The 25,031-nt window shown below is 50.0% G+C and overlaps 1 long non-coding RNA gene across 1 annotated transcript; it reads left to right on the forward strand.

The window, feature by feature from the left end:
• Positions 1-5,126: 5,126 nt before the first annotated feature.
• LOC147649664 (uncharacterized) lies at positions 5,127-16,874 on the forward strand. Its single transcript, XR_015278450.1, has 8 exons — positions 5,127-5,360; positions 5,653-8,178; positions 8,290-8,523; positions 8,816-11,342; positions 11,454-11,687; positions 11,980-14,506; positions 14,601-14,834; positions 15,127-16,874. It is a non-coding gene; the product is annotated as an uncharacterized LOC147649664 (long non-coding RNA).
• The last annotated feature ends 8,157 nt before the right edge of the window (positions 16,875-25,031 follow it).

Consider the following 25,031-nt stretch of genomic DNA (forward strand, 5'->3'; position numbering starts at 1 on the left):
TGGCAATCACTATTTTGGCAGGGAGGAAAGTGCATCAGCTAGCAATTTGCTGTAGAAAATGTGCTTTCTGCTCCTCTCACAGTCAAAACTCCTACCCATTTATTGGAAGTCCTTCTTAGATAAGGACCGTGTTCAACTGAGTGACAGTGAAGCCAAATGGCAATGCCGCAATCAATTGTCCTGTACACAATCTCCTTCATCCACGTGGAAGGTTACTCACGGGCACACAAGAGGATGGAAGAAACCCAAATGCATCGTTGGACATCATAAAGTCAGACGTGTTGAGGGATGAAGAAATCTTGCAGCGATATGGAAAGCTGCCCTGAAAACCCAGTTCAGGGAGAGCCTGAGCTCTTTTGTGCTTGTAGGCCTGAAAATGCTCAGCACCTTTCCCAGATGCTCAGCAGGCAGTAGGATTGTGCCTGAATCTGGCTCTGGAAATGCCAGTGCGTCAACTGAGAGCTGTGGCAATGATTTCCATTGCATGGAGAGGGGCCACAGTCCTGCAAGAGTCTTTCAGCAGAGCAAACAGCAGCCTGGAGGGTGGGCAATGCTGCATCTGGACCACTGCATGCTCATCCTTCACCACAATGCAGAGCTGCCATGGATCACTTTTTCCATTTCTCCTGTTGGATATGTTTTGGAGAAGTTGTTCTAGGTGGCTTTGGATGGTGATCCAAGTAGGAAGCAGCCATTCGCCTGCTGTGATATCCTTACAACTAGTCCTAACTTCTCATTGCCTTTGGTTTGATTGGGGGTGTTTTATCTGTTTGTTTGATTGGTTTCTTTGGGTTGGTTTCTTTGTGTTTTTCTCTCTTTTGCTTGGAGTTTCTTTTCCTTTTTTAGAAATGACTGGTGAAGTTGGCACAAGCAAACTCCAGAAAACGTAAAGCAGGCTTGACTTTCCAGAAATTGCTTTTGGCTGGCTTTAGCTGCATTCCCCAGGATCACGATCAGCAGTAGATATTTGCAGGTTTTGCTCTGCATCCTCAGCCTGCCCAGATGTTGTTCAGTGTTTCAGCAGTGGAGAAGACGATGGATATTTTGCTAAACCTCCTTTCAAACAACAAAACTTGGGTTAGCACGACAGAAAAGAAGAAAAGAAAATCTTCGCCAGTTAGAACAGAGCCAGAGTCCCACCATTTCCCCCTCCACTTTTCTTTCTTTTCTACATTTAGAGGTAAAGCTTCCATCTCCAAAAGCTTCCATCTCTCACTTCCTGATGTAGCCATTTGCTACCCTTTAGCCTTGACTGCCACGCATCGGACTGCTGTCCGTGTGGGGCTGGGGATGCTCAGCCTGGAAAGAGAAGGGGGCTGGCGAGGCCTCCCTGCAGCTCTAGGAAAGATGGGCACAGAGAGGAGAAGCCTTTCAAATGCAGGAGTGAGCTTGAAGTTGGATCTAATGAAGCTGCTCTTTTCCACTCCGGCTGCTGGACCACTGGCCCAGGCTGTGCACAGAGGCTGGGGATGCTCCATCCTTGGCAACATCCAAGGCCAGCTGGGAGCAAGGCTCTGAGCAACCTATTCTGGGCAAAGATTGCTCCGCTTGGAACAAGATGGTCTTTAGGGTCCCTTCCAAGCCCAAGCACCCAGGGATTCCATTATTCATTCTACGGTCTCTGTTGTCCACTTCAGCCTGGGCCTGAACTCCTGGCAGTGATGTCACAGTGCACGCTCCAGCTAGAACTTCCAGCATCCAGCAACGGCCACAACACAACCCTTGGCTCCTTGTGCCAGCACGCTCTTCATTCACCCTGCTCCAAGCCTACCCCTGTCACCTTGTTGCCACCTGCTCCCTGATTCCCCCAGCAGTCCCCAAAGCTCCCCATCGCTTGGATTTTGCTCTCCATCCCTGTAGGATGTTTGCATTTGTTCCAAAAGAGGTATGGTACTATTCCACGGAGGCGGACACCCCGCAGCTGCCTGGCTGGGCTGGAGCTCTGCGGGACAGGGTGGGAAATTTTGCTACCTCTGCAGGCTGGCACAGACGGAGAGGAGGAGACGGACGTCGATACACAGACTGATAGAGAAGAAGCCATGGAAGTGGACGGAGAGGATACTGGAGAGGAAGACATGGATGTGGATATGTACGAGACAGAGGAAGAGATGGAGGTGGAAACGAAAGATTCTATTGAAGAGATGGATATTGATCTAAAAGACAAGGAGGAAGACATGGTCTTGGGATGAAGACCGATGCCAGCAGCAGAACAGGCAGGTGCTCCCCACAGGCAGAGTGGGGCCCCTGCTGCCAGCCTGGGGCCGGGCTGGGCACTTCCTGCTCAGGGACACGCTAGCCCATGCACTGCATTCTGCTGGCCATCCCTGGCCTGGCCTGGGCTTGCTGTGGGCCACACAAGCCCTGTTCCAGTGCCTGGGCCACAGCCCCCAGCCAGGCTCCCTTCTGGCAGCAGAGTCCCACTGGGCCAGTGTCCCAGCCCGGCAGCACATGGAACACCCTTCCGTGCCTGACTGCACTGACCGTGCTACTTGTTTTTCTTCCAGGACTTAGGGACATCACAGACACAGATGCCACCCTGCTGTACATACGTTTTACAGTTGTTGTGTTCAGGATAGAAGTTTTAGAGTTTGTTTAAGTTGTCTGTAAATACGTTTCATAGAGTTTTGTTAGATCTGTTCTCAGGTAAATAGGTTCTATAGTTTGTTGTTGTTGTTGTTGTTGTTGTTACCAATATTCTTACAGTGTAAATATGTGGTGTAGTTCATTCTTGTTCCTTTTCTTCTACAGATAAACAGTCTTTGATTTTCACACCCCAGTTCTCTTTGCATTTTCTTCGGGCACATTTGCAAAGCTGTGGGTTGTTTCGGGAACAATGTTTGCCGGACTCTAAAAAGAGTATCAAAACCGCTCTGCCACACTCTCAGCTGCTGCTGCTGCCCCAAAAAGCACTGGCTGGCTTTGCTCACACAATCACAGTTGTGGTGGCATTTCTACCACACCACAGGACAGCGATGTTTTCCCTCTTCTCCTGGAAATACCTACAGCACTTGTGGGTAGCAAGGCAAACATGAGCCTCTTTTAGTGGCCCTTGAAATTGGACATGTGAAATGAGGCACACAAAGCCACAGGCCAGCTGAACCTGGCATCTCTGAATGGGTCTTTACATTCTTCCCAGGAAGATGAATGGCAATCACTATTTTGGCAGGGAGGAAAGTGCATCAGCTAGCAATTTGCTGTAGAAAATGTGCTTTCTGCTCCTCTCACAGTCAAAACTCCTACCCATTTATTGGAAGTCCTTCTTAGATAAGGACCGTGTTCAACTGAGTGACAGTGAAGCCAAATGGCAATGCCGCAATCAATTGTCCTGTACACAATCTCCTTCATCCACGTGGAAGGTTACTCACGGGCACACAAGAGGATGGAAGAAACCCAAATGCATCGTTGGACATCATAAAGTCAGACGTGTTGAGGGATGAAGAAATCTTGCAGCGATATGGAAAGCTGCCCTGAAAACCCAGTTCAGGGAGAGCCTGAGCTCTTTTGTGCTTGTAGGCCTGAAAATGCTCAGCACCTTTCCCAGATGCTCAGCAGGCAGTAGGATTGTGCCTGAATCTGGCTCTGGAAATGCCAGTGCGTCAACTGAGAGCTGTGGCAATGATTTCCATTGCATGGAGAGGGGCCACAGTCCTGCAAGAGTCTTTCAGCAGAGCAAACAGCAGCCTGGAGGGTGGGCAATGCTGCATCTGGACCACTGCATGCTCATCCTTCACCACAATGCAGAGCTGCCATGGATCACTTTTTCCATTTCTCCTGTTGGATATGTTTTGGAGAAGTTGTTCTAGGTGGCTTTGGATGGTGATCCAAGTAGGAAGCAGCCATTCGCCTGCTGTGATATCCTTACAACTAGTCCTAACTTCTCATTGCCTTTGGTTTGATTGGGGGTGTTTTATCTGTTTGTTTGATTGGTTTCTTTGGGTTGGTTTCTTTGTGTTTTTCTCTCTTTTGCTTGGAGTTTCTTTTCCTTTTTTAGAAATGACTGGTGAAGTTGGCACAAGCAAACTCCAGAAAACGTAAAGCAGGCTTGACTTTCCAGAAATTGCTTTTGGCTGGCTTTAGCTGCATTCCCCAGGATCACGATCAGCAGTAGATATTTGCAGGTTTTGCTCTGCATCCTCAGCCTGCCCAGATGTTGTTCAGTGTTTCAGCAGTGGAGAAGACGATGGATATTTTGCTAAACCTCCTTTCAAACAACAAAACTTGGGTTAGCACGACAGAAAAGAAGAAAAGAAAATCTTCGCCAGTTAGAACAGAGCCAGAGTCCCACCATTTCCCCCTCCACTTTTCTTTCTTTTCTACATTTAGAGGTAAAGCTTCCATCTCCAAAAGCTTCCATCTCTCACTTCCTGATGTAGCCATTTGCTACCCTTTAGCCTTGACTGCCACGCATCGGACTGCTGTCCGTGTGGGGCTGGGGATGCTCAGCCTGGAAAGAGAAGGGGGCTGGCGAGGCCTCCCTGCAGCTCTAGGAAAGATGGGCACAGAGAGGAGAAGCCTTTCAACTGCAGGAGTGAGCTTGAAGTTGGATCTAATGAAGCTGCTCTTTTCCACTCCGGCTGCTGGGCCACTGGCCCAGGCTGTGCACAGAGGCTGGGGATGCTCCATCCTTGGCAACATCCAAGGCCAGCTGGGAGCGGGGCTCTGAGCAACCTATTCTGGGCAAAGATTGCTCCGCTTGGAACAAGATGGTCTAAAGACCATCCCTTCCAAGCCCAAGCACCCAGGGATTCCATTATTCATTCTACGGTCTCTGTTGTCCACTTCAGCCTGGGCCTGAACTCCTGGCAGTGATGTCACAGTGCACGCTCCAGCTAGAACTTCCAGCATCCAGCAACGGCCACAACACAACCCTTGGCTCCTTGTGCCAGCACGCTCTTCATTCACCCTGCTCCAAGCCTACCCCTGTCACCTTGTTGCCACCTGCTCCCTGATTCCCCCAGCAGTCCCCAAAGCTCCCCATCGCTTGGATTTTGCTCTCCATCCCTGCAGGATGTCTGCATTTGTTCCAAAAGAGGTATGGTACTATTCCACGGAGGCGGACACCCCGCAGCTGCCTGGCTGGGCTGGAGCTCTGTGGGACAGGGTGGGAAATTTTGCTACCTCTGCAGGCTGGCACAGACGGAGAGGAGGAGACGGACGTCGATACACAGACTGATAGAGAAGAAGCCATGGAAGTGGACGGAGAGGATACTGGAGAGGAAGAGATGGATGTGGATATGTACGAGACAGAGGAAGAGATGGAGGTGGAAACGAAAGATTCTATTGAAGAGATGGATATTGATCTAAAAGACAAGGAGGAAGACATGGTCTTGGGATGAAGACCGATGCCAGCAGCAGAACAGGCAGGTGCTCCCCACAGGCAGAGTGGGTCCCCTGCTGCCAGCCTGGGGCCGGGCTGGGCACTTCCTGCTCAGGGGACACGCTAGCCCATGCACTGCATTCTGCTGGCCATCCCTGGCCTGGCCTGGGCTTGCTGTGGGCCACACAAGCCCTGTTCCAGTGCCTGGGCCACAGCCCTCAGCCAGGCTCCCTTCTGGCAGCAGAGTCCCACTGGGCCAGTGTCCCAGCCCGGCAGCACATGGAACACCCTTCCGTGCCTGACTGCACTGACCGTGCTACTTGTTTTTCTTCCAGGACTTAGGGACATCACAGACACAGATGCCACCCTGCTGTACATACGTTCTACAGTTGTTGTGTTCAGGATAGAAGTTTTAGAGTTTGTTTAAGTTGTCTGTAAATACGTTTCATAGAGTTTTGTTAGACCTGTTCTTAGGTAAATAGGTTCTATAGTTTGTTGTTGTTGTTGTTGTTGTTGTTACCAATATTCTTACAGTGTAAATATGTGGTGTAGTTCATTCTTGTTCCTTTTCTTCTACAGATAAACAGTCTTTGATTTTCACACCCCAGTTCTCTTTGCATTTTCTTCGGGCACATTTGCAAAGCTGTGGGTTGTTTCGGGAACAATGTTTGCAGGACTCTAAAAAGAGTATCAAAACCGCTCTGCCACACTCTCAGCTGCTGCTGCTGCCCCAAAAAGCACTGGCTGGCTTTGCTCACACAATCACAGTTGTGGTGGCATTTCTACCACACCACAGGACAGCGATGTTTTCCCTCTTCTCCTGGAAATACCTACAGCACTTGTGGGTAGCAAGGCAAACATGAGCCTCTTTTAGTGGCCCTTGAAATTGGACATGTGAAATGAGGCACACAAAGCCACAGGCCAGCTGAACCTGGCATCTCTGAATGGGTCTTTACATTCTTCCCAGGAAGATGAATGGCAATCACTATTTTGGCAGGGAGGAAAGTGCATCAGCTAGCAATTTGCTGTAGAAAATGTGCTTTCTGCTCCTCTCACAGCCAAAACTCCTACCCATTTCTTGGAAGTCCTTCTTAGATAAGGACCGTGTTCAACTGAGTGACAGTGAAGCCAAATGGCAATGCCGCAATCAATTGTCCTGTACACAATCTCCTTCATCCACGTGGAAGGTTACTCACGGGCACACAAGAGGACGGAAGAAACCCAAATGCATCGTTGGACATCATAAAGTCAGACGTGTTGAGGGATGAAGAAATCTTGCAGCGATATGGAAAGCTGCCCTGAAAACCCAGTTTGGGGAGAGCCTGAGCTCTTTTGTGCTTGTAGGCCTGAAAATGCTCAGCACCTTTCCCAGATGCTCAGCAGGCAGTAGGATTGTGCCTGAATCTGGCTCTGGAAATGCCAGTGCCTCAACTGAGAGCTGTGGCAATGATTTCCATTGCATGGAGAGGGGCCACAGTCCTGCAAGAGTCTTTCAGCAGAGCAAACAGCAGCCTGGAGGGTGGGCAATGCTGCATCTGGACCACTGCATGCTCATCCTTCACCACAATGCAGAGCTGCCATGGATCACTTTTTCCATTTCTCCTGTTGGATATGTTTTGGAGAAGTTGTTCTAGGTGGCTTTGGATGGTGATCCAAGTAGGAAGCAGCCATTCGCCTGCTGTGATATCCTTACAACTAGTCCTAACTTCTCATTGCCTTTGGTTTGATTGGGGGTGTTTTATCTGTTTGTTTGATTGGTTTCTTTGGGTTGGTTTCTTTGTGTTTTTCTCTGTTTTGCTTGGAGTTTCTTTTCCTTTTTTAGAAATGACTGGTGAAGTTGGCACAAGCAAACTCCAGAAAACGTAAAGCAGGCTTGACTTTCCAGAAATTGCTTTTGGCTGGCTTTAGCTGCATTCCCCAGGATCACGATCAGCAGTAGATATTTGCAGGTTTTGCTCTGCATCCTCAGCCTGCCCAGATGTTGTTCAGTGTTTCAGCAGTGGAGAAGACGATGGATATTTTGCTAAACCTCCTTTCAAACAACAAAACTTGGGTTAGCACGACAGAAAAGAAGAAAAGAAAATCTTCGCCAGTTAGAACAGAGCCAGAGTCCCACCATTTCCCCCTCCACTTTTCTTTCTTTTCTACATTTAGAGGTAAAGCTTCCATCTCCAAAAGCTTCCATCTCTCACTTCCTGATGTAGCCATTTGCTACCCTTTAGCCTTGACTGCCACGCATCGGACTGCTGTCCGTGTGGGGCTGGGGATGCTCAGCCTGGAAAGAGAAGGGGGCTGGCGAGGCCTCCCTGCAGCTCTAGGAAAGATGGGCACAGAGAGGAGAAGCCTTTCAACTGCAGGAGTGAGCTTGAAGTTGGATCTAATGAAGCTGCTCTTTTCCACTCCGGCTGCTGGGCCACTGGCCCAGGCTGTGCACAGAGGCTGGGGATGCTCCATCCTTGGCAACATCCAAGGCCAGCTGGGAGCGGGGCTCTGAGCAACCTATTCTGGGCAAAGATTGCTCCGCTTGGAACAAGATGGTCTTTAGGGTCCCTTCCAAGCCCAAGCACCCAGGGATTCCATTATTCATTCTACGGTCTCTGTTGTCCACTTCAGCCTGGGCCTGAACTCCTGGCGGTGATGTCACAGTGCACGCTCCAGCTAGAACTTCCAGCATCCAGCAACGGCCACAACACAACCCTTGGCTCCTTGTGCCAGCACGCTCTTCATTCACCCTGCTCCAAGCCTACCCCTGTCACCTTGTTGCCACCTGCTCCCTGATTCCCCCAGCAGTCCCCAAAGCTCCCCATCGCTTGGATTTTGCTCTCCATCCCTGCAGGATGTTTGCATTTGTTCCAAAAGAGGTATGGTACTATTCCACGGAGGCGGACACCCCGCAGCTGCCTGGCTGGGCTGGAGCTCTGTGGGACAGGGTGGGAAAGGGACCCCACGCTGAAATTTTGCTACCTCTGCAGGCTGGCACAGACGGAGAGGAGGAGACGGACGTCGATACACAGACTGATAGAGAAGAAGCCATGGAAGTGGACGGAGAGGATACTGGAGAGGAAGAGATGGATGTGGATATGTACGAGACAGAGGAAGAGATGGAGGTGGAAACGAAAGATTCTATTGAAGAGATGGATATTGATCTAAAAGACAAGGAGGAAGACATGGTCTTGGGATGAAGACCGATGCCAGCAGCAGAACAGGCAGGTGCTCCCCACAGGCAGAGTGGGTCCCCTGCTGCCAGCCTGGGGCCGGGCTGGGCACTTCCTGCTCAGGGGACACGCTAGCCCATGCACTGCATTCTGCTGGCCATCCCTGGCCTGGCCTGGGCTTGCTGTGGGCCACACAAGCCCTGTTCCAGTGCCTGGGCCACAGCCCCCAGCCAGGCTCCCTTCTGGCAGCAGAGTCCCACTGGGCCAGTGTCCCAGCCCGGCAGCACATGGAACACCCTTCCGTGCCTGACTGCACTGACCGTGCTACTTGTTTTTCTTCCAGGACTTAGGGACATCACAGACACAGATGCCACCCTGCTGTACATACGTTTTACAGTTGTTGTGTTCAGGATAGAAGTTTTAGAGTTTGTTTAAGTTGTCTGTAAATACGTTTCATAGAGTTTTGTTAGATCTCTTCTCAGGTAAATAGGTTCTATAGTTTGTTGTTGTTGTTGTTGTTGTTGTTACCAATATTCTTACAGTGTAAATATGTGGTGTAGTTCATTCTTGTTCCTTTTCTTCTACAGATAAACAGTCTTTGATTTTCACACCCCAGTTCTCTTTGCATTTTCTTCGGGCACATTTGCAAAGCTGTGGGTTGTTTCGGGAACAATGTTTGCAGGACTCTAAAAAGAGTATCAAAACCGCTCTGCCACACTCTCAGCTGCTGCTGCTGCCCCAAAAAGCACTGGCTGGCTTTGCTCACACAATCACAGTTGTGGTGGCATTTCTACCACACCACAGGACAGCGATGTTTTCCCTCTTCTCCTGGAAATACCTACAGCACTTGTGGGTAGCAAGGCAAACATGAGCCTCTTTTAGTGGCCCTTGAAATTGGACATGTGAAATGAGGCACACAAAGCCACAGGCCAGCTGAACCTGGCATCTCTGAATGGGTCTTTACATTCTTCCCAGGAAGATGAATGGCAATCACTATTTTGGCAGGGAGGAAAGTGCATCAGCTAGCAATTTGCTGTAGAAAATGTGCTTTCTGCTCCTCTCACAGCCAAAACTCCTACCCATTTCTTGGAAGTCCTTCTTAGATAAGGACCGTGTTCAACTGAGTGACAGTGAAGCCAAATGGCAATGCCGCAATCAATTGTCCTGTACACAATCTCCTTCATCCACGTGGAAGGTTACTCACGGGCACACAAGAGGATGGAAGAAACCCAAATGCATCTTTGGACATCATAAAGTCAGACGTGTTGAGGGATGAAGAAATCTTGCAGCGATATGGAAAGCTGCCCTGAAAACCCAGTTTGGGGAGAGCCTGAGCTCTTTTGTGCTTGTAGGCCTGAAAATGCTCAGCACCTTTCCCAGATGCTCAGCAGGCAGTAGGATTGTGCCTGAATCTGGCTCTGGAAATGCCAGTGCCTCAACTGAGAGCTGTGGCAATGATTTCCATTGCATGGAGAGGGGCCACAGTCCTGCAAGAGTCTTTCAGCAGAGCAAACAGCAGCCTGGAGGGTGGGCAATGCTGCATCTGGACCACTGCATGCTCATCCTTCACCACAATGCAGAGCTGCCATGGATCACTTTTTCCATTTCTCCTCGTGGATATGTTTTGGACAAGTTGTTCTAGGTGGCTTTGGATGGTGATCCAAGTAGGAAGCAGCCATTCGCCTGCTGTGATATCCTTACAACTAGTCCTAACTTCTCATTGCCTTTGGTTTGATTGGGGGTGTTTTATCTGTTTGTTTGATTGGTTTCTTTGGGTTGGTTTCTTTGTGTTTTTCTCTCTTTTGCTTGGAGTTTCTTTTCCTTTTTTAGAAATGACTGGTGAAGTTGGCACAAGCAAACTCCAGAAAACGTAAAGCAGGCTTGACTTTCCAGAAATTGCTTTTGGCTGGCTTTAGCTGCATTCCCCAGGATCACGATCAGCAGTAGATATTTGCAGGTTTTGCTCTGCATCCTCAGCCTGCCCAGATGTTGTTCAGTGTTTCAGCAGTGGAGAAGACGATGGATATTTTGCTAAACCTCCTTTCAAACAACAAAACTTGGGTTAGCACGACAGAAAAGAAGAAAAGAAAATCTTCGCCAGTTAGAACAGAGCCAGAGTCCCACCATTTCCCCCTCCACTTTTCTTTCTTTTCTACATTTAGAGGTAAAAGCTTCCATCTCCAAAAGCTTCCATCTCTCACTTCCTGATGTAGCCATTTGCTACCCTTTAGCCTTGACTGCCACGCATCGGACTGCTGTCCGTGTGGGGCTGGGGATGCTCAGCCTGGAAAGAGAAGGGGGCTGGCGAGGCCTCCCTGCAGCTCTAGGAAAGATGGGCACAGAGAGGAGAAGCCTTTCAACTGCAGGAGTGAGCTTGAAGTTGGATCTAATGAAGCTGCTCTTTTCCACTCCGGCTGCTGGGCCACTGGCCCAGGCTGTGCACAGAGGCTGGGGATGCTCCATCCTCGGCAACATCCAAGGCCAGCTGGGAGCGGGGCTCTGAGCAACCTATTCTGGGCAAAGATTGCTCCGCTTGGAACAAGATGGTCTTTAGGGTCCCTTCCAAGCCCAAGCACCCAGGGATTCCATTATTCATTCTACGGTCTCTGTTGTCCACTTAAGCCTGGGCCTGAACTCCTGGCGGTGATGTCACAGTGCACGCTCCAGCTAGAACTTCCAGCATCCAGCAACGGCCACAACACAACCCTTGGCTCCTTGTGCCAGCACGCTCTTCATTCACCCTGCTCCAAGCCTACCCCTGTCACCTTGTTGCCACCTGCTCCCTGATTCCCCCAGCAGTCCCCAAAGCTCCCCATCGCTTGGATTTTGCTCTCCATCCCTGCAGGATGTCTGCATTTGTTCCAAAAGAGGTATGGTACTATTCCACGGAGGCGGACACCCCGCAGCTGCCTGGCTGGGCTGGAGCTCTGTGGGACAGGGTGGGAAAGGGACCCCACGCTGAAATTTTGCTACCTCTGCAGGCTGGCACAGACAGAGAGGAGGAGACGGACGTCGATACACAGACTGATAGAGAAGAAGCCATGGAAGTGGACGGAGAGGATACTGGAGAGGAAGAGATGGATGTGGATATGTACGAGACAGAGGAAGAGATGGAGGTGGAAACGAAAGATTCTATTGAAGAGATGGATATTGATCTAAAAGACAAGGAGGAAGACATGGTCTTGGGATGAAGACCGATGCCAGCAGCAGAACAGGCAGGTGCTCCCCACAGGCAGAGTGGGTCCCCTGCTGCCAGCCTGGGGCCGGGCTGGGCACTTCCTGCTCAGGGGACACGCTAGCCCATGCACTGCATTCTGCTGGCCATCCCTGGCCTGGCCTGGGCTTGCTGTGGGCCACACAAGCCCTGTTCCAGTGCCTGGGCCACAGCCCCCAGCCAGGCTCCCTTCTGGCAGCAGAGTCCCACTGGGCCAGTGTCCCAGCCCGGCAGCACATGGAACACCCTTCCGTGCCTGACTGCACTGACCGTGCTACTTGTTTTTCTTCCAGGACTTAGGGACATCACAGACACAGATGCCACCCTGCTGTACATACGTTTTACAGTTGTTGTGTTCAGGATAGAAGTTTTAGAGTTTGTTTAAGTTGTCTGTAAATACGTTTCATAGAGTTTTGTTAGATCTCTTCTCAGGTAAATAGGTTCTATAGTTTGTTGTTGTTGTTGTTGTTGTTGTTACCAATATTCTTACAGTGTAAATATGTGGTGTAGTTCATTCTTGTTCCTTTTCTTCTACAGATAAACAGTCTTTGATTTTCACACCCCAGTTCTCTTTGCATTTTCTTCGGGCACATTTGCAAAGCTGTGGGTTGTTTCGGGAACAATGTTTGCAGGACTCTAAAAAGAGTATCAAAACCGCTCTGCCACACTCTCAGCTGCTGCTGCTGCCCCAAAAAGCACTGGCTGGCTTTGCTCACACAATCACAGTTGTGGTGGCATTTCTACCACACCACAGGACAGCGATGTTTTCCCTCTTCTCCTGGAAATACCTACAGCACTTGTGGGTAGCAAGGCAAACATGAGCCTCTTTTAGTGGCCCTTGAAATTGGACATGTGAAATGAGGCACACAAAGCCACAGGCCAGCTGAAGCTGGCATCTCTGAATGGGTCTTTACATTCTTCCCAGGAAGATGAATGGCAATCACTATTTTGGCAGGGAGGAAAGTGCATCAGCTAGCAATTTGCTGTAGAAAATGTGCTTTCTGCTCCTCTCACAGCCAAAACTCCTACCCATTTCTTGGAAGTCCTTCTTAGATAAGGACCGTGTTCAACTGAGTGACAGTGAAGCCAAATGGCAATGCCGCAATCAATTGTCCTGTACACAATCTCCTTCATCCACGTGGAAGGTTACTCACGGGCACACAAGAGGATGGAAGAAACCCAAATGCATCTTTGGACATAATAAAGTCAGACGTGTTGAGGGATGAAGAAATCTTGCAGCGATATGGAAAGCTGCCCTGAAAACCCAGTTCGGGGAGAGCCTGAGCTCTTTTGTGCTTGTAGGCCTGAAAATGCTCAGCACCTTTCCCAGATGCTCAGCAGGCAGTAGGATTGTGCCTGAATCTGGCTCTGGAAATGCCAGTGCCTCAACTGAGAGCTGTGGCAATGATTTCCATTGCATGGAGAGGGGCCACAGTCCTGCAAGAGTCTTTCAGCAGAGCAAACAGCAGCCTGGAGGGTGGGCAATGCTGCATCTGGACCACTGCATGCTCATCCTTCACCACAATGCAGAGCTGCCATGGATCACTTTTTCCATTTCTCCTCGTGGATATGTTTTGGACAAGTTGTTCTAGGTGGCTTTGGATGGTGATCCAAGTAGGAAGCAGCCATTCGCCTGCTGTGATATCCTTACAACTAGTCCTAACTTCTCATTGCCTTTGGTTTGATTGGGGGTGTTTTATCTGTTTGTTTGATTGGTTTCTTTGGGTTGGTTTCTTTGTGTTTTTCTCTCTTTTGCTTGGAGTTTCTTTTCCTTTTTTAGAAATGACTGGTGAAGTTGGCACAAGCAAACTCCAGAAAACGTAAAGCAGGCTTGACTTTCCAGAAATTGCTTTTGGCTGGCTTTAGCTGCATTCCCCAGGATCACGATCAGCAGTAGATATTTGCAGGTTTTGCTCTGCATCCTCAGCCTGCCCAGATGTTGTTCAGTGTTTCAGCAGTGGAGAAGACGATGGATATTTTGCTAAACCTCCTTTCAAACAACAAAACTTGGGTTAGCACGACAGAAAAGAAGAAAAGAAAATCTTCGCCAGTTAGAACAGAGCCAGAGTCCCACCATTTCCCCCTCCACTTTTCTTTCTTTTCTACATTTAGAGGTAAAAGCTTCCATCTCCAAAAGCTTCCATCTCTCACTTCCTGATGTAGCCATTTGCTACCCTTTAGCCTTGACTGCCACGCATCGGACTGCTGTCCGTGTGGGGCTGGGGATGCTCAGCCTGGAAAGAGAAGGGGGCTGGCGAGGCCTCCCTGCAGCTCTAGGAAAGATGGGCACAGAGAGGAGAAGCCTTTCAACTGCAGGAGTGAGCTTGAAGTTGGATCTAATGAAGCTGCTCTTTTCCACTCCGGCTGCTGGGCCACTGGCCCAGGCTGTGCACAGAGGCTGGGGATGCTCCATCCTCGGCAACATCCAAGGCCAGCTGGGAGCGGGGCTCTGAGCAACCTATTCTGGGCAAAGATTGCTCCGCTTGGAACAAGATGGTCTTTAGGGTCCCTTCCAAGCCCAAGCACCCAGGGATTCCATTATTCATTCTACGGTCTCTGTTGTCCACTTAAGCCTGGGCCTGAACTCCTGGCGGTGATGTCACAGTGCACGCTCCAGCTAGAACTTCCAGCATCCAGCAACGGCCACAACACAACCCTTGGCTCCTTGTGCCAGCACGCTCTTCATTCACCCTGCTCCAAGCCTACCCCTGTCACCTTGTTGCCACCTGCTCCCTGATTCCCCCAGCAGTCCCCAAAGCTCCCCATCGCTTGGATTTTGCTCTCCATCCCTGCAGGATGTCTGCATTTGTTCCAAAAGAGGTATGGTACTATTCCACGGAGGCGGACACCCCGCAGCTGCCTGGCTGGGCTGGAGCTCTGTGGGACAGGGTGGGAAATTTTGCTACCTCTGCAGGCTGGCACAGACGGAGAGGAGGAGACGGACGTCGATACACAGACTGATAGAGAAGAAGCCATGGAAGTGGACGGAGAGGATACTGGAGAGGAAGAGATGGATGTGGATATGTACGAGACAGAGGAAGAGATGGAGGTGGAAACGAAAGATTCTATTGAAGAGATGGATATTGATCTAAAAGACAAGGAGGAAGACATGGTCTTGGGATGAAGACCGATGCCAGCAGCAGAACAGGCAGGTGCTCCCCACAGGCAGAGTGGGTCCCCTGCTGCCAGCCTGGGGCCGGGCTGGGCACTTCCTGCTCAGGGGACACGCTAGCCCATGCACTGCATTCTGCTGGCCATCCCTGGCCTGGCCTGGGCTTGCTGTGGGCCACACAAGCCCTGTTCCAGTGCCTGGGCCACAGCCCCCAGCCAGGCTCCCTTCTGGCAGCAGAGTCCCACTGGGCCAGTGTCCCAGCCCGGCAGCACATGGAACACCCTTCCGTGCCTGACTGCACTGACCGTGCTACTTGTTTTTCTTCCAGGACTTAGGGACATCACAGACACAGATGCCACCCTGCTGTACATACGTTTTACAGTTGTTGTGTTCAGGATAGAAGTTTTAGAGTTTGTTTAAGTTGTCTGTAAATACGTTTCATAGAGTTTTGTTAGATCTCTTCTCAGGTAAATAGGTTCTATAGTTTGTTGTTGTTGTTGTTGTTGTTGTTACCAATATTCTTACAGTGTAAATATGTGGTGTAGTTCATTCTTGTTCCTTTTCTTCTACAGATAAACAGTCTTTGATTTTCACACCCCAGTTCTCTTTGCATTTTCTTCGGGCACATTTGCAAAGCTGTGGGTTGTTTCGGGAACAATGTTTGCAGGACTCTAAAAAGAGTATCAAAACCGCTCTGCCACACTCTCAGCTGCTGCTGCTGCCCCAAAAAGCACTGGCTGGCTTTGCTCACACAATCACAGTTGTGGTGGCATTTCTACCACACCACAGGACAGCGATGTTTTCCCTCTTCTCCTGGAAATACCTACAGCACTTGTGGGTAGCAAGGCAAACATGAGCCTCTTTTAGTGGCCCTTGAAATTGGACATGTGAAATGAGGCACACAAAGCCACAGGCCAGCTGAAGCTGGCATCTCTGAATGGGTCTTTACATTCTTCCCAGGAAGATGAATGGCAATCACTATTTTGGCAGGGAGGAAAGTGCATCAGCTAGCAATTTGCTGTAGAAAATGTGCTTTCTGCTCCTCTCACAGCCAAAACTCCTACCCATTTCTTGGAAGTCCTTCTTAGATAAGGACCGTGTTCAACTGAGTGACAGTGAAGCCAAATGGCAATGCCGCAATCAATTGTCCTGTACACAATCTCCTTCATCCACGTGGAAGGTTACTCACGGGCACACAAGAGGATGGAAGAAACCCAAATGCATCTTTGGACATAATAAAGTCAGACGTGTTGAGGGATGAAGAAATCTTGCAGCGATATGGAAAGCTGCCCTGAAAACCCAGTTTGGGGAGAGCCTGAGCTCTTTTGTGCTTGTAGGCCTGAAAATGCTCAGCACCTTTCCCAGATGCTCAGCAGGCAGTAGGATTGTGCCTGAATCTGGCTCTGGAAATGCCAGTGCCTCAACTGAGAGCTGTGGCAATGATTTCCATTGCATGGAGAGGGGCCACAGTCCTGCAAGAGTCTTTCAGCAGAGCAAACAGCAGCCTGGAGGGTGGGCAATGCTGCATCTGGACCACTGCATGCTCATCCTTCACCACAATGCAGAGCTGCCATGGATCACTTTTTCCATTTCTCCTCGTGGATATGTTTTGGACAAGTTGTTCTAGGTGGCTTTGGATGGTGATCCAAGTAGGAAGCAGCCATTCGCCTGCTGTGATATCCTTACAACTAGTCCTAACTTCTCATTGCCTTTGGTTTGATTGGGGGTGTTTTATCTGTTTGTTTGATTGGTTTCTTTGGGTTGGTTTCTTTGTGTTTTTCTCTCTTTTGCTTGGAGTTTCTTTTCCTTTTTTAGAAATGACTGGTGAAGTTGGCACAAGCAAACTCCAGAAAACGTAAAGCAGGCTTGACTTTCCAGAAATTGCTTTTGGCTGGCTTTAGCTGCATTCCCCAGGATCACGATCAGCAGTAGATATTTGCAGGTTTTGCTCTGCATCCTCAGCCTGCCCAGATGTTGTTCAGTGTTTCAGCAGTGGAGAAGACGATGGATATTTTGCTAAACCTCCTTTCAAACAACAAAACTTGGGTTAGCACGACAGAAAAGAAGAAAAGAAAATCTTCGCCAGTTAGAACAGAGCCAGAGTCCCACCATTTCCCCCTCCACTTTTCTTTCTTTTCTACATTTAGAGGTAAAAGCTTCCATCTCCAAAAGCTTCCATCTCTCACTTCCTGATGTAGCCATTTGCTACCCTTTAGCCTTGACTGCCACGCATCGGACTGCTGTCCGTGTGGGGCTGGGGATGCTCAGCCTGGAAAGAGAAGGGGGCTGGCGAGGCCTCCCTGCAGCTCTAGGAAAGATGGGCACAGAGAGGAGAAGCCTTTCAACTGCAGGAGTGAGCTTGAAGTTGGATCTAATGAAGCTGCTCTTTTCCACTCCGGCTGCTGGGCCACTGGCCCAGGCTGTGCACAGAGGCTGGGGATGCTCCATCCTCGGCAACATCCAAGGCCAGCTGGGAGCGGGGCTCTGAGCAACCTATTCTGGGCAAAGATTGCTCCGCTTGGAACAAGATGGTCTTTAGGGTCCCTTCCAAGCCCAAGCACCCAGGGATTCCATTATTCATTCTACGGTCTCTGTTGTCCACTTAAGCCTGGGCCTGAACTCCTGGCGGTGATGTCACAGTGCACGCTCCAGCTAGAACTTCCAGCATCCAGCAACGGCCACAACACAACCCTTGGCTCCTTGTGCCAGCACGCTCTTCATTCACCCTGCTCCAAGCCTACCCCTGTCACCTTGTTGCCACCTGCTCCCTGATTCCCCCAGCAGTCCCCAAAGCTCCCCATCGCTTGGATTTTGCTCTCCATCCCTGCAGGATGTCTGCATTTGTTCCAAAAGAGGTATGGTACTATTCCACGGAGGCGGACACCCCGCAGCTGCCTGGCTGGGCTGGAGCTCTGTGGGACAGGGTGGGAAATTTTGCTACCTCTGCAGGCTGGCACAGACGGAGAGGAGGAGACGGACGTCGATACACAGACTGATAGAGAAGAAGCCATGGAAGTGGACGGAGAGGATACTGGAGAGGAAGAGATGGATGTGGATATGTACGAGACAGAGGAAGAGATGGAGGTGGAAACGAAAGATTCTATTGAAGAGATGGATATTGATCTAAAAGACAAGGAGGAAGACATGGTCTTGGGATGAAGACCGATGCCAGCAGCAGAACAGGCAGGTGCTCCCCACAGGCAGAGTGGGTCCCCTGCTGCCAGCCTGGGGCCGGGCTGGGCACTTCCTGCTCAGGGGACACGCTAGCCCATGCACTGCATTCTGCTGGCCATCCCTGGCCTGGCCTGGGCTTGCTGTGGGCCACACAAGCCCTGTTCCAGTGCCTGGGCCACAGCCCCCAGCCAGGCTCCCTTCTGGCAGCAGAGTCCCACTGGGCCAGTGTCCCAGCCCGGCAGCACATGGAACACCCTTCCGTGCCTGACTGCACTGACCGTGCTACTTGTTTTTCTTCCAGGACTTAGGGACATCACAGACACAGATGCCACCCTGCTGTACATACGTTTTACAGTTGTTGTGTTCAGGATAGAAGTTTTAGAGTTTGTTTAAGTTGTCTGTAAATACGTTTCATAGAGTTTTGTTAGATCTGTTCTTAGGTAAATAGGTTCTATAGTTTGTTGTTGTTGTTGTTGTTACCAATATTCTTACAGTGTAAATATGTGGTGTAGTTCATTCTTGTTCCTTTTCTTCTACAGATAAACAGTCTTTGATTTTCACACCCCAGTTCTCTTTGCATTTTCTTCGGGCACATTTGCAAAGCTGTGGGTTGTTTCGGGAACAATGTTTGCAGGACTCTAAAAAGAGTATCAAAACCGCTCTGCCACACTCTCAGCTGCTGCTGCTGCCCCAAAAAGCACTGGCTGGCTTTGCTCACACATTCACAGTTGTGGTGGCATTTCTACCACACCACAGGACAGCGATGTTTTCCCTCTTCTCCTGGAAATACCTACAGCACTTGTGGGTAGCAAGGCAAACATGAGCCTCTTTTAGTGGCCCTTGAAATTGGACATGTGAAATGAGGCACACAAAGCCACAGGCCAGCTGAAGCTGGCATCTCTGAATGGGTCTTTACATTCTTCCCAGGAAGATGAATGGCAATCACTATTTTGGCAGGGAGGAAAGTGCATCAGCTAGCAAATTGCTGTAGAAAATGTGCTTTCTGCTCCTCTCACAGCCAAAACTCCTACCCATTTCTTGGAAGTCCTTCTTAGATAAGGACCGTGTTCAACTGAGTGACAGTGAAGCCAAATGGCAATGCCGCAATCAATTGTCCTGTACACAATCTCCTTCATCCACGTGGAAGGTTACTCACGGGCACACAAGAGGATGGAAGAAACCCAAATGCATCTTTGGACATAATAAAGTCAGACGTGTTGAGGGATGAAGAAATCTTGCAGCGATATGGAAAGCTGCCCTGAAAACCCAGTTTGGGGAGAGCCTGAGCTCTTTTGTGCTTGTAGGCCTGAAAATGCTCAGCACCTTTCCCAGATGCTCAGCAGGCAGTAGGATTGTGCCTGAATCTGGCTCTGGAAATGCCAGTGCCTCAACTGAGAGCTGTGGCAATGATTTCCATTGCATGGAGAGGGGCCACAGTCCTGCAAGAGTCTTTCAGCAGAGCAAACAGCAGCCTGGAGGGTGGGCAATGCTGCATCTGGACCACTGCATGCTCATCCTTCACCACAATGCAGAGCTGCCATGGATCACTTTTTCCATTTCTCCTCGTGGATATGTTTTGGACAAGTTGTTCTAGGTGGCTTTGGATGGTGATCCAAGTAGGAAGCAGCCATTCGCCTGCTGTGATATCCTTACAACTAGTCCTAACTTCTCATTGCCTTTGGTTTGATTGGGGGTGTTTTATCTGTTTGTTTGATTGGTTTCTTTGGGTTGGTTTCTTTGTGTTTTTCTCTCTTTTGCTTGGAGTTTCTTTTCCTTTTTTAGAAATGACTGGTGAAGTTGGCACAAGCAAACTCCAGAAAACGTAAAGCAGGCTTGACTTTCCAGAAATTGCTTTTGGCTGGCTTTAGCTGCATTCCCCAGGATCACGATCAGCAGTAGATATTTGCAGGTTTTGCTCTGCATCCTCAGCCTGCCCAGATGTTGTTCAGTGTTTCAGCAGTGGAGAAGACGATGGATATTTTGCTAAACCTCCTTTCAAACAACAAAACTTGGGTTAGCACGACAGAAAAGAAGAAAAGAAAATCTTCGCCAGTTAGAACAGAGCCAGAGTCCCACCATTTCCCCCTCCACTTTTCTTTCTTTTCTACATTTAGAGGTAAAAGCTTCCATCTCCAAAAGCTTCCATCTCTCACTTCCTGATGTAGCCATTTGCTACCCTTTAGCCTTGACTGCCACGCATCGGACTGCTATCCGTGTGGGGCTGGGGATGCTCAGCCTGGAAAGAGAAGGGGGCTGGCGAGGCCTCCCTGCAGCTCTAGGAAAGATGGGCACAGAGAGGAGAAGCCTTTCAACTGCAGGAGTGAGCTTGAAGTTGGATCTAATGAAGCTGCTCTTTTCCACTCCGGCTGCTGGGCCACTGGCCCAGGCTGTGCACAGAGGCTGGGGATGCTCCATCCTCGGCAACATCCAAGGCCAGCTGGGAGCGGGGCTCTGAGCAACCTATTCTGGGCAAAGATTGCTCCGCTTGGAACAAGATGGTCTTTAGGGTCCCTTCCAAGCCCAAGCACCCAGGGATTCCATTATTCATTCTACGGTCTCTGTTGTCCACTTAAGCCTGGGCCTGAACTCCTGGCGGTGATGTCACAGTGCACGCTCCAGCTAGAACTTCCAGCATCCAGCAACGGCCACAACACAACCCTTGGCTCCTTGTGCCAGCACGCTCTTCATTCACCCTGCTCCAAGCCTACCCCTGTCACCTTGTTGCCACCTGCTCCCTGATTCCCCCAGCAGTCCCCAAAGCTCCCCATCGCTTGGATTTTGCTCTCCATCCCTGCAGGATGTCTGCATTTGTTCCAAAAGAGGTATGGTACTATTCCACGGAGGCGGACACCCCGCAGCTGCCTGGCTGGGCTGGAGCTCTGTGGGACAGGGTGGGAAATTTTGCTACCTCTGCAGGCTGGCACAGACGGAGAGGAGGAGACGGACGTCGATACACAGACTGATAGAGAAGAAGCCATGGAAGTGGACGGAGAGGATACTGGAGAGGAAGAGATGGATGTGGATATGTACGAGACAGAGGAAGAGATGGAGGTGGAAACGAAAGATTCTATTGAAGAGATGGATATTGATCTAAAAGACAAGGAGGAAGACATGGTCTTGGGATGAAGACCGATGCCAGCAGCAGAACAGGCAGGTGCTCCCCACAGGCAGAGTGGGTCCCCTGCTGCCAGCCTGGGGCCGGGCTGGGCACTTCCTGCTCAGGGGACACGCTAGCCCATGCACTGCATTCTGCTGGCCATCCCTGGCCTGGCCTGGGCTTGCTGTGGGCCACACAAGCCCTGTTCCAGTGCCTGGGCCACAGCCCCCAGCCAGGCTCCCTTCTGGCAGCAGAGTCCCACTGGGCCAGTGTCCCAGCCCGGCAGCACATGGAACACCCTTCCGTGCCTGACTGCACTGACCGTGCTACTTGTTTTTCTTCCAGGACTTAGGGACATCACAGACACAGATGCCACCCTGCTGTACATACGTTTTACAGTTGTTGTGTTCAGGATAGAAGTTTTAGAGTTTGTTTAAGTTGTCTGTAAATACGTTTCATAGAGTTTTGTTAGATCTGTTCTTAGGTAAATAGGTTCTATAGTTTGTTGTTGTTGTTGTTGTTGTTGTTACCAATATTCTTACAGTGTAAATATGTGGTGTAGTTCATTCTTGTTCCTTTTCTTCTACAGATAAACAGTCTTTGATTTTCACACCCCAGTTCTCTTTGCATTTTCTTCGGGCACATTTGCAAAGCTGTGGGTTGTTTCGGGAACAATGTTTGCAGGACTCTAAAAAGAGTATCAAAACCGCTCTGCCACACTCTCAGCTGCTGCTGCTGCCCCAAAAAGCACTGGCTGGCTTTGCTCACACATTCACAGTTGTGGTGGCATTTCTACCACACCACAGGACAGCGATGTTTTCCCTCTTCTCCTGGAAATACCTACAGCACTTGTGGGTAGCAAGGCAAACATGAGCCTCTTTTAGTGGCCCTTGAAATTGGACATGTGAAATGAGGCACACAAAGCCACAGGCCAGCTGAACCTGGCATCTCTGAATGGGTCTTTACATTCTTCCCAGGAAGATGAATGGCAATCACTATTTTGGCAGGGAGGAAAGTGCATCAGCTAGCAATTTGCTGTAGAAAATGTGCTTTCTGCTCCTCTCACAGCCAAAACTCCTACCCATTTCTTGGAAGTCCTTCTTAGATAAGGACCGTGTTCAACTGAGTGACAGTGAAGCCAAATGGCAATGCCGCAATCAATTGTCCTGTACACAATCTCCTTCATCCACGTGGAAGGTTACTCACGGGCACACAAGAGGATGGAAGAAACCCAAATGCATCTTTGGACATAATAAAGTCAGACGTGTTGAGGGATGAAGAAATCTTGCAGCGATATGGAAAGCTGCCCTGAAAACCCAGTTTGGGGAGAGCCTGAGCTCTTTTGTGCTTGTAGGCCTGAAGATGCTCAGCACCTTTCCCAGATGCTCAGCAGGCAGTAGGATTGTGCCTGAATCTGGCTCTGGAAATGCCAGTGCCTCAACTGAGAGCTGTGGCAATGATTTCCATTGCATGGAGAGGGGCCACAGTCCTGCAAGAGTCTTTCAGCAGAGCAAACAGCAGCCTGGAGGGTGGGCAATGCTGCATCTGGACCACTGCATGCTCATCCTTCACCACAATGCAGAGCTGCCATGGATCACTTTTTCCATTTCTCCTGTTGGATATGTTTTGGAGAAGTTGTTCTAGGTGGCTTTGGATGGTGATCCAAGTAGGAAGCAGCCATTCGCCTGCTGTGATATCCTTACAACTAGTCCTAACTTCTCATTGCCTTTGGTTTGATTGGGGGTGTTTTATCTGTTTGTTTGATTGGTTTCTTTGGGTTGGTTTCTTTGTGTTTTTCTCTGTTTTGCTTGGAGTTTCTTTTCCTTTTTTAGAAATGACTGGTGAAGTTGGCACAAGCAAACTCCAGAAAACGTAAAGCAGGCTTGACTTTCCAGAAATTGCTTTTGGCTGGCTTTAGCTGCATTCCCCAGGATCACGATCAGCAGTAGATATTTGCAGGTTTTGCTCTGCATCCTCAGCCTGCCCAGATGTTGTTCAGTGTTTCAGCAGTGGAGAAGACGATGGATATTTTGCTAAACCTCCTTTCAAACAACAAAACTTGGGTTAGCACGACAGAAAAGAAGAAAAGAAAATCTTCGCCAGTTAGAACAGAGCCAGAGTCCCACCATTTCCCCCTCCACTTTTCTTTCTTTTCTACATTTAGAGGTAAAAGCTTCCATCTCCAAAAGCTTCCATCTCTCACTTCCTGATGTAGCCATTTGCTACCCTTTAGCCTTGACTGCCACGCATCGGACTGCTGTCCGTGTGGGGCTGGGGATGCTCAGCCTGGAAAGAGAAGTGGGCTGGCGAGGCCTCCCTGCAGCTCTAGGAAACATGGGCACAGAGAGGAGAAGCCTTTCAACTGCAGGAGTGAGCTTGAAGTTGGATCTAATGAAGCTGCTCTTTTCCACTCCGGCTGCTGGGCCACTGGCCCAGGCTGTGCACAGAGGCTGGGGATGCTCCATCCTCGGCAACATCCAAGGCCAGCTGGGAGCGGGGCTCTGAGCAACCTATTCTGGGCAAAGATTGCTCCGCTTGGAACAAGATGGTCTTTAGGGTCCCTTCCAAGCCCAAGCACCCAGGGATTCCATTATTCATTCTACGGTCTCTGTTGTCCACTTAAGCCTGGGCCTGAACTCCTGGCGGTGATGTCACAGTGCACGCTCCAGCTAGAACTTCCAGCATCCAGCAACGGCCACAACACAACCCTTGGCTCCTTGTGCCAGCACGCTCTTCATTCACCCTGCTCCAAGCCTACCCCTGTCACCTTGTTGCCACCTGCTCCCTGATTCCCCCAGCAGTCCCCAAAGCTCCCCATCGCTTGGATTTTGCTCTCCATCCCTGCAGGATGTCTGCATTTGTTCCAAAAGAGGTATGGTACTATTCCACGGAGGCGGACACCCCGCAGCTGCCTGGCTGGGCTGGAGCTCTGTGGGACAGGGTGGGAAATTTTGCTACCTCTGCAGGCTGGCACAGACGGAGAGGAGGAGACGGACGTCGATACACAGACTGATAGAGAAGAAGCCATGGAAGTGGACGGAGAGGATACTGGAGAGGAAGAGATGGATGTGGATATGTACGAGACAGAGGAAGAGATGGAGGTGGAAACGAAAGATTCTATTGAAGAGATGGATATTGATCTAAAAGACAAGGAGGAAGACATGGTCTTGGGATGAAGACCGATGCCAGCAGCAGAACAGGCAGGTGCTCCCCACAGGCAGAGTGGGTCCCCTGCTGCCAGCCTGGGGCCGGGCTGGGCACTTCCTGCTCAGGGGACACGCTAGCCCATGCACTGCATTCTGCTGGCCATCCCTGGCCTGGCCTGGGCTTGCTGTGGGCCACACAAGCCCTGTTCCAGTGCCTGGGCCACAGCCCCCAGCCAGGCTCCCTTCTGGCAGCAGAGTCCCACTGGGCCAGTGTCCCAGCCCGGCAGCACATGGAACACCCTTCCGTGCCTGACTGCACTGACCGTGCTACTTGTTTTTCTTCCAGGACTTAGGGACATCACAGACAAAGATGCCACCCTGCTGTACATACGTTTTACCGTTGTTGTGTTCAGGATAGAAGTTTTAGAGTTTGTTTAAGTTGTCTGTAAATACGTTTCATAGAGTTTTGTTAGATCTCTTCTCAGGTAAATAGGTTCTATAGTTTGTTGTTGTTGTTGTTGTTGTTGTTACCAATATTCTTACAGTGTAAATATGTGGTGTAGTTCATTCTTGTTCCTTTTCTTCTACAGATAAACAGTCTTTGATTTTCACACCCCAGTTCTCTTTGCATTTTCTTCGGGCACATTTGCAAAGCTGTGGGTTGTTTCGGGAACAATGTTTGCAGGACTCTAAAAAGAGTATCAAAACCGCTCTGCCACACTCTCAGCTGCTGCTGCTGCCCCAAAAAGCACTGGCTGGCTTTGCTCACACAATCACAGTTGTGGTGGCATTTCTACCACACCACAGGACAGCGAT

Source organism: Cyanistes caeruleus, chromosome 21 (genome assembly GCF_971803275.1).
Source record: "Cyanistes caeruleus chromosome 21, bCyaCae1.hap1.1, whole genome shotgun sequence".
NCBI lineage: Eukaryota > Metazoa > Chordata > Aves > Passeriformes > Paridae > Cyanistes > Cyanistes caeruleus.